The following is a 16,045-nucleotide window of genomic DNA, read 5'->3' on the forward strand; positions in this document are numbered from 1 at the left end:
CTTGTGGTAGAGAATCCACCGCTAGTTGGAGTTAACGCTCCTCAGGTAATGTTGAGATGTTGAAGAACAAGGAGGACCTCATCCATAGCCGTCCCCAGTTGCGCCAGCTGGTGGTGGTGTTGGCGAAGTAGATGTCCCTGTTCGCCGACCATTTGGGAGTCCTGATTTCCTGGTGCTTTCAATTGTTGTGGCAGTATTCTATAACGATTATGCTGGGAGTCAGGAAGCAGGTGGTAAGTTTAATAATCATAAAGAACATACAGAAATGAGAGAAGTGTCTGGAGATGAACACAGAAACAGTATTGCCTGAAGAGTGATGCTAGGGAGTGCTAGATAAAGGTGGAGTAATCAGGGTCGTGATGGAGTCCAGGTCTGCCACATGATGGTGCGCAGGTGTGCGTAATGAATGTTGCCAGGTAGACGTGACACCTACGAAAAAGTGCCCTCGCAGCTCAGTGGATAATTTCTTTATTTCATGAGAAAACATTTTTTTAAATAAAAATGTTAAACATAAGAAATTGCACATGAACCTAAGAAATTTCATAAGGTCTTGAGTCTCAGACAATTCCCCCTCCCCGCCCTCTGGATCTGTCATGTCTGTCTCTAACTGTTAGAAACAAAGTATTGGGCAATTTGACTGCTTGCTAGTCAGAAGCAGATGTCAGCAGCGGAACAAACTCATTTTAAGTAAAAATGTGTTTGTTTTGATAGCATTGCTAACTAGCTGGCATATTATAATTTGCTTTGATCAGCTGAGCAAATCTCTCGTCGTCTCTAGGCCCACGAGTCACTGGCACAAGCTGGCTTACAATGTATGATGAGTGAATGTGTTGTTGCACAAAGGTCTGTGCACGGCCCTGGATGGCAGGTTTGATAAATCGAAGTCAGCCATAGAGTTATAAACCCAAACATAAATTACAAATCCAAAGTAGCCTACAATGAAATCTGTAACCACGGTAAAAGGTTCAGATAGTCATTCTAAAAGTAGACTCACCACATAGATATAAGCATACATGATTAAGTCATCATTTGTTTCTGGGCCCAAATCTCTGAAGTCATTTTGTGTATTTATTGAGATAGTGGGCCCCCTTACGTTCCATGATGTGTGTGTGTGTGTTCAAGTGCGTGTGTGTGCATACGTGAATCGCTGGGGTATACTAGTGGAATGCAGCCTGTATGGATTACACTTCCTGGGCCAGGAGCAGGAGGGGTGGGCAGCAGTATGTCAGTATGTGCCAAGAAACTATTGTCCCGGCTACCCCCCTGTCTGCTCCACAGGAGGTGGGTTGGTGAGTCATACTGGCCTTATCTCAGAGCTCCATCTCTGGGTTCAGTTCCTCTGACCTGTCCCGGGGCTCTCAGGACCTGGGAACCGCTGGGGTCAAGGCCGAACCAGTAAACCCTCCCTATCTTCTATCCATCATCACCCGACCCCCCCCCCTTCTCCCTTCCTTTTTTCACACACTCATACACTCCCTCTCTAAATATGGGCGTGTTGAGTCTGTTGGCATTCAGGTATATTCAACCCTCCTCATAAATCAAGAGTGGGTAAGTTTAGTGCAGGGGAAAGTATTCTTGGATACACTGGTTTTATCTGATAGGAGGGAGTGTAACTGAAATTATTTATTGACTTGTTTTCCAAGCAAGATTACCAGTGCCAGCACAAACCGAGACTTGATGAAGGCCCATAAGGCCCATAGGTCACTGCCTGTTTGGGCTTTAGTCGGCTGCTGACAGACAATGAAGATCTGTTCTGTTACTTGTGCTCGGCCTGTATTTGTCAGAGGGTTGTTTTCAAAAATACCCCTCCCCCTCCCCCTACACCCTGGTTTCCTGAAGTTACTCTTTGGGTCGAGCCTGTCCACCGTGTGTATTCAATAAAGTGGAGAACGAGAGAGTAAATAGACTTTGGGGTTCTCTCTTTAATGGCTTATCAATATCAGGAAGAGGGGGGAACAATGGCGTCCATCAATCTCCCAGCATTCCGTTGTGAGGGCCTGTCGGTCAAGAGAGCAGTGGGGCTCTTGATGAGTGATGGATGGATGGAGGGAGGGAGGGAGACTGATTGACTAGCGCCACTGCCACTTCTCCCCCAAATTCCTCACCCACCGCTCCAAATTGGTATAGTAACAACCAGTGAAGCAGCTCGCAGACACAAACACACACACACACACACACACACACACACACACACACACACACACACACACACACACACACACACACACACACACACACACACACACACACACACACACACACACACACACACACACACATTTACCTATATAGGTTGGTACAGTATAAATATTTAGTGCTGCTGTCACCCTGACCGTTGGTGTTTGTGTGTAGTTACAGAGTTTATGTGTGTGGGGATTAGTCCAGTCTGACAGTAGGGCTTTTAGCAGAACTCTGAAGGTGCCCTCGGTTAATCAATCCAAGCTGTGTTTTCAGGCCGGACTCTCCCTCCACCATCCCTCCCCCTCTCTCTCATGCCAGTGTAAACTATGTCCCCCTAACTCACAACCAGAGCCCTGTGAAGAAACCAAAATACTTCATGTTTAATGTTCAAATAATTGTAACGCAACCCCATGCTCTGGTTGGGCTTGATGTTCAATCACAGTTGTTTTGTAGATTCATGGGATTAAATGTTCTAAATGATGACCAGGGTGTGTTGTCAACGTGAATTACATGTCATGACTCAGATTTAGCTCTCCCCTTGGTTCCAGAGGGCCAGTAAGCTGGCCTGAGACTGGGCCTTCCTAGAAATGCTGTTGAACCATCACAATTCTCAAAGTGTTTGCATTCAAAGCATTACTGGTCAGCCCTATCAATTACCATTCTTGGCAGTCGTCTGAAACGGAGCTGAATAATTTAAGGGTGGTGCCCAAGTTGAGATGCTTGGCACGGCTTTGTGGGATTGTGGGCTTTTGTAGACTTCAAGACACAGAGGGGCTGGGGGGACAACGCTTTGAACCTTATTTAATCTCAGCTTAATAACATTTATTTGAATACCGCCCGACATAAATTGCAATAGATAGTGTGCCCCGACAAACTGCAACTTTTTTTTACATCTTATAATGGTTATAGGACTAAAGACCACTGTTAATATTGGAAACGGCAGTCACTATGTATCTTTACGGGCCTCCCTGGATCAAGAAACATGGCATCCCACTGCATAACATTACTGTTCAAGTCTAGAAGTCGCCACTGGGGTTTCCCATGCTTTGTGTTCATTCGTGTGAGCAGTGGTGGCTACGGAAGGCCAGCTTTTACAGACAGCTGATGTCAGAGTACGCAACACTGGAAATGAATCATGTGTCTTTACACCCTCACTGGATCACCGCTTAAGAACCTAACAACTTCACTAACAGCTCCTCTGGTCCCTGTGAAAACGCACTCCCAGACAGCTTTTGTTAATTCGTATGAAATGCCTGGTGCCGACCGGGTGGCTAAATGAGAGAGAGAGAGGCACTAAGTCTCGGACGGCTTGGGGCAGAAGCACACTGAAGTTCAACGGGCCGCCGACTGCTGTGTTTAAGACGTGGTGACCTGAGACTTGAATGGTGATGACTCTTAACATCTTTGTCATGCCTTTCCACTGTGTGTCCCAATGTTATCTGTTCCCAAACAACACCTAGGATGTCTCCTTCCCACTCATTGTGTTTGGAGTGTTTCTCTACGTTACTATGTCTTTATGATGCCTGTACAACATCTCAGGCTCTCCAGATAACTGAAGCACATGTTCCTCTCCTCTCTGTTTGAAGCTGTGTTTATTTGTCACTGGGGGAGAGTCAGAGAGAACAAACAGTGTTGTGTCCCTGCCCTGGATTGTGTCTCCTCTCCTTCACTCTGTGACTTCCTCCCCCACAACGTGTGATTGCTCTTGTGACTGTCAATGCAGAGTGTATTTGGAGAGCAGAGCACGTACTATCCAGTAACCTGGTTGGGAGCTTTATCTCACAGGGCCCTCCTCCTCCCCATTGCCATGGATCACTGGCTGCCACTAAGGGGACAACAACACTGACCTGCATTTGGAGCACTTTGTAGAGCAGATAGCGTGTGTGTTAATCAGTGGAGGCTGGTGAGGGGAGGACGGCTCATAATAATGGCCAGAACGGAGCAAATGGAATGGCATCAAACACATGGAAACCATGTGTTTGATGTATTTGATAGCGTTCCACCAATTCCGCTCTAGCCATTACCACGAGCCCGTCCTCCCCAATTAAGGTGGCACCAACCTCCTGTGGTGTACATGCACTCTGTCAGACACTGAAATGTACTGGGAGCATTGCACAGCCCAATGGGCATGCGACTGAATTCAAACAAACCCACAAGTGTTGCCTTGACCTTGTTCTTTTGGTGCGTGTGTGTGTGTCTGTGTGTGTATCTGTGTGTGTCTGCGTGCGTCTGTGTGCATCTGTGTGCGTCTATGTTTGTCTGTGTGTGTCTGTGTGCGTCTATGTTTGTCTGTGTGGGTCTGTGTGCGTCTATGTTTGTTTGTGTGGGTCTGTCTGTGTCTGTCTGTCTGTGTGAGGGGGGGGGGGGAACTTGTGCTACAGAGTGAGTCTTTTCAGAGATAACTAGCCGTCAACATCAGACAAAACAAAGCCCATGGGCTGGACACTGGAAGCCAACTTAGTCAAGCAACTGATCCCTTTTCCATGGAGGCAGTGTTTGCTTTGGGGCACCTCCAACTTCCTCTAATTGAAGGAACTGTAAGATGCTTTTTGGTTATTCCCTCAGTTCAATCCCTCAATTGATCCCTGGTGGAGCTTCCTCCTCGGCTCATTTGAGTTGTTGGATGGGAGCGTTGCTGGGATGTATTCCAAATGTCGCCCTATTCCCTATATAGTGCACTACTATTGACCAGGGTCCATATGTCTCTGGTTAAAAGTAATGCACTATAAGAGGAATAAGGTGCCACTTAGGACGCAGCTTAGGACTCTTTCCCCTCTCCACCTTTAGAAGAAATATCTCCCTCCGCACGCTTGGCTTCACCTCTCGACAACTCCTGAGCGAACTTTCCCAGACTTTTCATTTTGCTAAATGCCAAGAATAACTTACTGATTTTCTATTGAGATGATCTCAAAGTGATCTTCAATGGGGTCCTGTGGTCATTTACGCAAGTAAATTAGGTAAATTATTCAGCCGTAATAGTTACACTCTATTACTGGAGTAGGAACAAATCGTCCCTAAACAATCTAAATGATTGATTTCTATAAAAATAATAATTTTAGAAGTATACCGCAATGGGATCCATTGGAACTCCACCATCATAAACCGCAAAGCATGACTGATCTATGGAGAATAGATCTATTCTGTTACTTCTATCAATAGATTGCATGGCTGATCTATGGAGAATAGATCTATTATGTTACTTCTATCAATAGATTGCATGGCTGATCTATGGAGAATAGATCTCTTCTGTTACTTTCTATTAATAAATTGTTTCTGTTTTCTCCAGAAAAGTCATCCAGGGTCACCTAAATAACATCTTAATTAATGTTTGTGCCTCCTGGAAGCTCAGAAATGTCAAGTCATTGTGCCACTGTTAAAACAAGATTCAAGGATAGAGCCTGCCCTCCATTGTATTTATTATATAAACAAACTACACGGCTCAAGTCAGCTTGCTCTGTTTTCTAATACTGCAGCGAATTAAGGAATTCCCATTTTTTATGATTGAACAACATGGAGGCCTTCTGATATTACGGCCTCTCATCGGACTTTGATTGGCTTGTAAATATTTAGACTGCTGTGGCAAAGATGGAGTCATCAACTGGCGCTTTTAGAAACACGCACACGAATGCACATACACACGCAATGCACACACACACATAGACACACACACCGCTGTGGGAACAGAATGTGACCAAAAAACATTCTCCCCAATTTTGGTCTCGGTAGGAGGAATGCCATTTGTTTAATTAAGTGTCTCTGAGTGGCCCCATGGGAAGAAGCATTTTTTATTTCTCAGCCCCTAGCTGTCTCCCTCAGCCTGGCTGTCTACTCTACTGACTGGTCTGGGGTCTGTGCAGTGGGGGCTGAGACGCTGCCTGCCAGGGGTAACCGGGAACCCACTGGTTCTCAGAGTAGTAGAATGCCATGCAGGGCTAACCCCCTCCCCAAAAAAACATCACAACCCCCTTTTACCCTCCTCACCGGGAGTCTCATCAGAGGGCTCTGTGGCTCTATAACCACTCTGGGCTACCCCTTTGCCCCTTTACCCACCAGTCATGGCAAGTGGGGACTCTGGAAATAGGTGAGGAAAGGTTAGAGGGTTTCTATACTGATCATATGTTCTGTCAATCACCCTCGTAGTAATGATGAACAAGCAGAGAATCATGCATATTTGTCTCTGCATGGTGACAACGTACTCTCTCAGGGTCAAATGTGACAGACTGGCCCTCAAAACCCGCACATCCAACCATACACTCACAAACAACAAACTCTATGCCTCGGATACCGTTGAGGCACCAGACAAAAGCACATGGCAATGCAACAAGCTTAAGGTATGTGTACAGTGAACAGGATAATATGTATCATGTTTGTATGTGGCATAGAGCGGGACAGAAATAGAGACCGGGGAAAGCCTAGAGTCTGAATTACCTTTACAGACAAAGGTACTCCTTTCCTTAGGGGAAGACATGAGGTAATGAGGAAGAAGAGGGAGAAAGAGAGGGAGAGCGAGAGAAGTGAAAGGCTGCCTCCCTCCATATCCTATACAGACAGACACAGAGGACGGCCTATTCTAAAGAGCCTTTGACCTTCGGCAAGAAAAGCCATAGCTCCGATACAGTCGAGGAAGGGATGTGCTGCTGCATTAGCAGGCTGTTAACTATGGGAGATAAAACAGCCCAACAAACCAATTATTCGGCCTCTTACCAGGTTGTTTGTGGTGACTGAGATCCATGGAGACACTGTAGGCACAGGTGAGGAAAAAGAGAGAGAGGTTAGATGGATAGATAGATAGATAGATAGATAGATAGATAGATAGATAGATAGAAGCTAACCAGAAGCTAGCCAGAAGCTAGCCAGAAGCTAACCAGAAGCTAACCAGAAGCTATCCAGAAGCTAGCCTGAAGCTAACCAGAAGCTAATCAGAAGCTAGCCAGAAGCTAGCCAGAAGCTAGTTAGCTTCTTTACTGGCTAATCGTTGGTATTCAGCTATCCTTTAGCTCGAAAATCTATCGCCAGTTTTGTACGGCGCGGCTCGGACCGGAACATACCGGACCTATTTTTCTCTCCATGTCCCCGGATTTAAACCGCAAGATCTGGACATTTATACCTTGATCTCACAGCTAGCTAGCTGCTATCCGTGTGACTATCGGCTTACGTCGATCCCGGAGCAAACATAAATTATTCCGGAGCTAGCCAGCTGAAGAGTTCCATCAGCCACTCCTGGGCTACAATCACCTATCCGGTTTTACTGCCAACGCGGAGCCCCACCGGGCCTTCACAACTGGACTACCGACGTTATCTGCCCGAGGGAGTTATCCAGCTGGCTCCTCTGTCGCGATGTTACCTGAACGCCCATATGCGCCCCGCTAATCGTTAGCTGTCTTATCGGCTGCTATTTGAATAGATCTATCTCTATAGATCTATCTACAATTTTTTTCTTTTTTCTTGGACCTCTATAACTATATCTATTTTTTTTTTTGCGAATTGGATTGATCCCCTCTACCACACGGAACCCCCCACACGGAACCCCAATAATCCTACTGAAGGAAACGCACAAGGTGGCTAAAAACAGACCTCCATCCTATGCTAGCTTGCTACCGATGGCCCGGCTAGCTGTCTGAATCGCTGTGACCCCAACCAACCTCACTACTCACTGGACCCTTTTGATCACTCGACTAAGCATGCCTCTCCTTAATGTCAATATGCCTTGTCCATTGCTGTTCTGGTTTGTGTTTATTGGCTTATTTCACTGTAGAGCCTCTAGTCCTGCACACTATACCTTATCCAACCTATTAGTTCCACCACCCACACATGCGATGACATCTCCTGGTTTCAATCATGTTTCTAGAGACAATATCTCTCTCATCATCACTCAATACCTAGGTTTACCTCCACTGTATTCACATCCTACCATACCTTTGTCTGTACATTATACCTTGAAGCTATTTCGTCGCCCCCAGAAACCTCCTTTTACTCTCTGTTCCAGACGTTCTAGACGACCAATTCTCATTGCTTTTAGCCGTACCCTTATCCTACTCCTCCTCTTTTCCTCTGGTGATGTAGAGGTGAATCCAGGCCCTGCAGTGCCTAGCTCCACTCCTATTCCCCAGGCGCTCTCTTTTGATGACTTCTGTAACCGTAATAGCCTTGGTTTCATGCGTGTTGACATTAGAAGCCTCCTCCCTAAGTTTGTTTTATTCACTGCTTTAGCACACTCTGCCAACCCGGATGTTCTAGCTCTGTCTGAATCCTGGCATAGGAAGACCACCAAAAATTCTGAAATGTTCATCCCTAACTACAACATTTTCAGCCAAGATAGAACTGCCAAAGGGGGCGGTGTTGCAATCTACTGCAAAGATAGCCTGCAGAGTTCTGTCCTACTATCCAGGTCTGGACCCAAACAATTTGAAGTTCTACTTTTAAAAATCCACCTCTCTAAAAACAAGTCTCTCACCGTTGCCTCCTGCTATAGACCACCCTCTGCCCCCAGCTGTGCTCTGGACACCATTTGTGAACTGATTGCCCCCCATCTATCATCAGAGCTCGTGCTGCTAGGTGACCTACACTGGAACGTGCTTTAACACCCCAGGCATCCGACAATCTAAGCTTGATGCCTTCAATCTCACACAAATTATCAATGAACCTACCAGGTATCTCCCCAAAGCCGTAAACACGGGCACCCTCATAGATATCATCCTAACAAAATTGCCCTCTAAATACACCTCTGCTGTTTTCAACCAAGATCGCAGTGATCACTGCCTCATTGCCTGCATCCGTAATGGGTCAGCGGTCGAACGACCTCCATTCATCAAATCAAATCAAATCAAATGTATTTATATAGCCCTTCATACATCAGCTGATATCTCAAAGTGCTGTACAGAAACCCAGCCTAAAACCCCAAACAGCAAGCAATGCAGGTGTAGAAGCACGGTGGCTAGGAAAAACTCCCTAGAAAGGCCAATACCTAGGAAGAAACCTAGAGAGGAACCAGGCGATGTGGGGTGGCCAGTCCTCTTCTGGCTGTGCCGGGTGGAGATTATAACAGAACATGGCCAAGATGTTCAAATGTTCATAAATGACCAGCATGGTCGAATAATAATAAGGCAGAACAGTTGAAACTAGAGCAGCAGCACAGTCAGGTGGAAGTTGAAACTGGAGCAGCAGCATGGCCAGGTGGACTGGGGACAGCAAGGAGTCATCATGTCAGGTAGTCCTGGGGCATGGTCCTAGGGCTCAGGTCCTCCGAGAGAGAGAAAGAAAGAGAGAAGGAGAGAATTAGAGAACGCACACTTAGATTCACACAGGACACCGAATAGGACAGGAGAAGTTCATTCATCACTGTCAAACGCTCCCTGAAACACTTCAGCGAGCAGGCCTTTCTAATCGACCTGGCCGGGGTATTCTGGAAGGATATTGATCTCATCCCGTCAGTAGAGGATGCCTGTTTTTTTTAAATGCCTTCCTAACCATCTTAAATAAGCATGCCCCGTTCAAGAAATTTAGAACCAGGAACAGATATGGCCCTTGGTTCTCCCCAGACCTGACTGCCCTTAACCAACACAAAAACATCCTATGGCGTTCTGCATTAGCATCGAACAGCCCCCGTGATATGCAGCTCTTCAGGGAAGCTAGAAATCCATTTACACAGGCAGTTAGAAAAGCCAAGGCTAGCTTTTTCAAGCAGAAATTTGCTTCCTGCAACACTAACTCAAAAAAGCTCTGGGACACTGTAAAGTCCATGGAGAATAAGAACACCTCCTCCCAGCTGCCCATTGCACTGAAGATAGGAAACACTGTCACCACTGATAAATCCACTATAATTGAAAATTTCAATAAGCATTTTTCTACAGCTGGCCATGCTTTCCACCTGGCTACCCCTACCCCGGTCAACAGCACTGCACCCCCCACAGCAACTCACCCAAGCCTTCCCCATTTCTTCTTCTCCCAAATTCAGTCAGCTGATGTTCTGAAAGAGCTCCAAAATCTGGACCCCTACAAATCAGCCAGGCTAGACAATCTGGACCCTTTCTTTCTAAAATGATTTGCCGAAATTGTTGCCACCCCTATTACTAGCCTTTTCAACCTCTCTTTCATGTCATCTGAGATTGCCAAAGATTGGAAAGCAGCTGCGGTCATCCCACTCTTCAAAGGGGGGGACACTCTTGACCCAAACTGCTACAGACCTATATCTATCCTACCCTGCCTTTCTAAGGTCTACGAAAGCCATGTCAACAAACAGATTACCAACCATTTCGAATCTCACCATACCCTCTCTGCTATGCAATCTGGTTTCAGAGATGGTCATGGGTGCACCTCAGCCACGCTCAAGGTCCTAAACGATATCTTAACCGCCATTGATAAGAAACATTATTGTGCAGCTGTATTCATTGATCTGGCCAAGGCTTTCGACGCTGTCAATCACCACATCCTCATCGGCAGACTCGACAGCCTTGGTTTCTCAAATGATTGCCTCGCCTGGTTCACCAACAACTTCTCTGATAGAGTTCAGTGTGTCAAATCGGAGGGTCTGTTGTCTCTATGGGGGTGCCACAGGGTTAAATTCTTGGACCGACTCTCTTCTCTGTATACATCAATGATGTCTCTCTTGCTGCTGGTGAGTCTCTGATCCACCTCTACGCAAACGACACCATTCTGTATACTTCTGGTGTCACACCCTGACCATAGTTTTCTTTGTATGTTTCTATGCCCTGGGCACAGCCTGGAGAATATCGCCGCCCCAAAGAAGAGCTGGAGGCGGAAAGGTGGAGAGGCGCTGGTATGAGGAGGCAGCACGGCGGCGTGGATGGAAGCCCGAGAGTCAGCCCCAAAAATGTATTGGGGGAGGGCACACAGGAAGTATGGTAGGAGCCCTGCGTCAACTTCCTGTGCTTACCGGGGGGCTAGAGAGACCGGGCAGGCACCGTGTTATGCTGTGAAGCGCACGGTTTCCCCAGTGAGGGTGCATAGCCCGGTGCGGTACATACCAGCTCCGCGTATCGGCCGGGCTAGAGTGGGCATCGAGCCAAGTGCCATGAAGCCGGCTCTACGCATCTGGTCTCCAGTGCGTCTCCTTGGGCCGGCTTACATGGCACCAGCCTTGCGCATGGTGTCCCCGGTTCGCCTGCATAGCCCAGTGTGGGCTATTACACCTCGCCGCACTGGCAGGGCGACCGGGAGCATTCAACCAGGTAAGGTTGGGCAGGCTCGGTGCTCAAGAGCTCCAGTGCGCCTGCACGGTCCGGTCTATCCGGTACCACCTCCACGCACCAGCCCTCTGGTGGCAGCCCCCCGCACCAGGCTGTCTCTCCGTCTCATCCCTACAGGTGCTCCCGCCTGTCCAGTGCTGCCGGAGCCTTCCTCCTCGCCAGAGCTGCCAGTCTGCAAGGAGCTGCCAGTCGGAGCAGCCAGAGATGCCAGGAGCTGCATGGAGCAGCCAGAGCTGCCAGTCTGCATGGAGCAGCCAGAGCCGCCAGTCAGCATGGAGCAGCTAGAGCCGCCAGTCAGCATGGAGCAGCCAGATCCACCAGTCAGCCAGGATCTGCCAGAGCCGCCAGTCAACCAGGATCTGCCAGTGCCGCCAGTCAGCCAGGATCTGCCAGTGCCGCCAGTCAGCCAGGATCTGCCAGTGCCGCCAGTAAGTCAGGATCTGCCAGTGCCGCCAGTCAGCCAGGATCTGCCAGAGCCGCCAGTTAGCCAGGATCTGCCAGAGTCGTCAGCCAGTACGGAGCTACCCCTCTGTCCCGAGCTACCCCTCTGTCCCGAGCTGCCCCTCTGTCCCGAGCTGCCCCTCTGTCCCGAGCTGCCCCTCTGTCCCGAGCTGCCCCTCTGTCCAGTGGGGTCATTTAGAAGGGTCGCCGTGGTTAGGAGGCCACGGAAGAGGACAATGTGGCGGACTAAGACTATGGTGAAGTGGGGGCCACGTCCAGCACCAGAGCCGCCACCGCAGACAGATGCCCACCCAGACCTTCCCCAATAGGTTCAGGTTTTGCGGCCGGAGTCCGCACCTTGGGGGGGGGGGGGGGCCTGATATGGCCTGATATGGTTCTCAATCAGAGGCAGGTGTTAGTCATTGTCTCTGATTGGGAACCATATTTAGGTAGCCTGTTTGGTGTTGGGTTTTGTGGGTGATTGTCTCCTGTGTCAGTGTTTGTTCCACACGGGACTGTTTCGGGTTTACACGTTTGTTGTTTTTGTAGTTTATTCATGTATAGTTTTCTTATTAAAAACAAACATGAATTTCAACCACGCTGCATTTTGGTCCTCCTCTCCTTCGACGGAAGAATCCTGTTACATCTGGCCCTTCTTTGGACACTGTGTTAACAACCCTCCGGGCAAGCTTTAATGCCATACAACTCTCCTTCCGTGGCCTCTAACTGCTCTTAAATACAAGTCAAACTAAATGCATGCTCTTCAACCGATCGCTGCCTGCACCTGCCCGCCCGTCCAACATCACTACTCTGGACGGCTCTGACTTAGAATACGTGGACAACTACAAATACCTAGGTGTCTGGTTAGACTGTAAACTCTCCTTCCAGACCCACATCAAACATCTCCAATCCAAAGTTAAATCTTAAATCGCAACAAAGCATCCCCTCACTCATGCTGCCAAACATACCCTCGTAAAACTGAACATCCTACCGATCCTCGACTTCGGCGATGTCATCTATAAAATAGCCTCCAACACTCTACTCAACAAATTGAATGCAATCTATCACAGTGCCATCCGTTTTGTCACCAAAGCCCCATATACTACCCACCATTGCGACCTGTACGCTCTCGTTGGCTGGCCCTCGCTTCATACTCGTCGCCAAACCCACTGGCTCCATGTCATCTACAAGACCCTGCTAGGTAAAGTCCCCCTTATCTCAGCTCGCTGATCACCATAGCATCACCCACCTGTAGCACGCGCTCCAGCAGGTATATTTCTCTGGTCACCCCCAAAACCAATTGTTTCTTTGGCCGCCTCTCCTTCCAGTTCTCTGCTGCCAATGACTGGAACGAACTACAAAAATCTCTGAAACTGGAAACACATCTCCCTCACTAGCTTTAAGCACCAGCTGTCAGAGCAGCTCACAGATTACTGCACCTGTACATAGCCCATCTATAATTTAGCCCAAACAACTACCTCTTTCCCTACTGTATTTATTTTATTTTATTTATTTATTTTATTTTGCACCCCATTATTTTTATTTCTACTTTGCACATTCTTCCACAGCAAATCTACCATTCCAGTGTTTTACTTGCTATATTGTATTTACTTTGCCACCATGGCCTTTTTTTGCCTTTACCTCCCGTATCTCACCTCATTTGCTCACATCGTACATAGACTTGTTTCTACTGTATTATTGACTGTATGTTTGTTTTACTCCATGTGTAACTCTGTGTTGTTGTATGTGTCGAACTGCTTTGCTTTATCTTGACCAGGTCGCAATTGTAAATGAGAACTTGTTCTCAACTTGCCTACCTGGTTAAATAAAGGTGAAATAAAAAATCCATTGCGATGGCTGACAATGGAGCTGTCAGAGGGGTATGACCCCTTTCTAGACAGAGCTGCAATGGATCATTCAGGGTCCTGGATACAATCCCACAACACCCAGAACCCACACCACAGCACAGGCTCAAAGTAAACCCTGCCTCTCCCTCTTCCAGAGCTCCTACCCTTCCTTCCCTCCCTCCTGCTACAGAGCGGTACAGATGAGCCATCCAGCATGGAGCATCAAGGGAGCCTCCAAACCACCTGGCCCATTAGAAAGCTCTCATCCTGGACCAAGCCAGAGACAGAGCCTGGCCTTGACCGACACGGACTGGACTGGAGGAGGTGTGGGTATCACGCAATACAGTCCTGCCTCGTGCAACAATGATGTGCACAATACTCAAGGAGCGGTCCAATCTTATGACACACTATCTGTTAAAACTGTTTGGTTGGTTGAGATCCAAGAGGGTAATGTCCAATGGATGCCCAAGAGGAAATGAGGTCAGAGTTGTAGAGGATGTGCAGTAGTTATAGAGGATGGAGGCCTTGTTCATCCAATAGTCTACATTGTTCTTGGACTAGTCTTCCCATCCATCCATCCTTCAGAACATGATCTAGAATTTTAACAGTCGGATGACTCATCCAATCACCTCGACTTTGAACACCCACCTCCAACGTGCCCCGATCCCACCAGCCAAAGATCTCACGCTCGGAGGAGAAGGACCCGAGGACCTCCACATCTGTCCCGTTAAAGACTTTGCCGTGGTTCAGCTAGCCCAGAGCGCTCCGCTCCGACTCACTAGAGTCTGTCCAGCGTCCAGGGAACATGTTCAGAGAGGAGAGGGGAGGAATGATGAGGAAGTTAAAGACTTCATCCCAAATGGCCCCCTATTTCCAATCTAGTGCGGTACTTTTGACCAGGGCCCATAGGGAAATCCATAGGGCTCTGGTCAAAAGTAGTGCACTATAGTATATAGGGAATAGAGTGCCATTTGGAATGCAACCAGAGAGGGGCTGAGGTGGATGAAAGGAGAATGCGTGGTTCCTCTCCAAACTATGACGTATTTTTTTCCTTCTCTTCCCCCAGCCTCCACCAACTAAACCCTGGGCCCAGGCAAGGCAACACATGGCCTGGGGGGGAGGAAGACAATGGAAGTAGATTATGTTTGTTTCATCATAACCACAGAGATGGGAGCTGGCTCCAAATGACATGGGGATGGGTGCCGTTATCAGATCGAAACAGTGATATAAAAAAAAAACACATGCGCATTTCCTGTTGTTGTAATTTATGAGTGCTGCTTTTCCAAATCACGTCAACAGATATTATACGTTTGGGTACGTCTAACTATTTTGGCGACAGTACAGTAGTGATTGTAAAATGAGTAAGATTGAATTATGATAATTGCTGTGAAATCGTATTTCATCTTTTAGCATCTTTTAGCCAGACAATACACTGTACTACACAGTTAAGTTTATGGGTGAGCGTCTATAACGTGGAGTGAAATTAAAGTACTTCTTGGATGCAGATTCTTCGCTGAAATGGGATAGGATCAGATTCCTCTTATGGCCAAAGTTAAACATGACAATGAAGTACTGTAGACCTCAGCCATAACATAATAGCAATCTCTGGTGGCATTTAAATGGTGAAGCATTTAGTCTTAAATGAAGGGGGAAAAGAGTAACCTAACACATTTTAATAATGCACAATAGTACAATTCAGAGACAGAATTGTACAGATCCCATATCTTATCTTGATCATCCTGTTGTTGCAGGAATATTCCTGCACGACAGGAAATGCAAATTTGTTGTGTATTCAAGGTTTAAAAAGGCTTCTAAAGTTTGTCATTTACACTTTAACATTTTAGACTTGATTTTCCCTAACAAAAGATGTATCAACCACTACACAAAATGTCCATTAATTATAATCCACATAATAATTCAACTTTCCTGTTGCTGCAGGATTATTTTCCTGCTGTAGCAAACTGGCACAAATTGAGTTCCTACATCTGTATGATATTGAATTCCACATTGGCAAAAGAGCCAGGTTCAACCAATAAGATGATTTGGCCCTGTCTGGGGGTGTCCTCGGATGGGGCCACAGTGTCTCCTGACCCCTCCTGTCTCAGCCTCCAGTATTTATGCTGCAGTAGTTAATGTGTCGGGGGGCTAGGGTCAGTTTGTTATATCTGGAGTACCTCTCCTGTCCTATTCGGTGTCCTGTGTGAATCTAAGTGTGCGTTCTCTAATTCTCTCTTTCTCTCTCTCGGAGGACCTGAGCCCTAGGACCATGCCCCAGGACTACCTGACATGATGACTCCTTGCTGTCCCCAGTCCACCTGGCCGTGCTGCTGCTCCAGTTTCAACTGACCTGAGCCCTAGGACCATGCCCCA

The sequence above is a fragment of the Oncorhynchus kisutch genome, linkage group LG20 (genome assembly GCF_002021735.2).
Source record: "Oncorhynchus kisutch isolate 150728-3 linkage group LG20, Okis_V2, whole genome shotgun sequence".
Classification (NCBI taxonomy): Eukaryota; Metazoa; Chordata; class Actinopteri; order Salmoniformes; family Salmonidae; genus Oncorhynchus; species Oncorhynchus kisutch.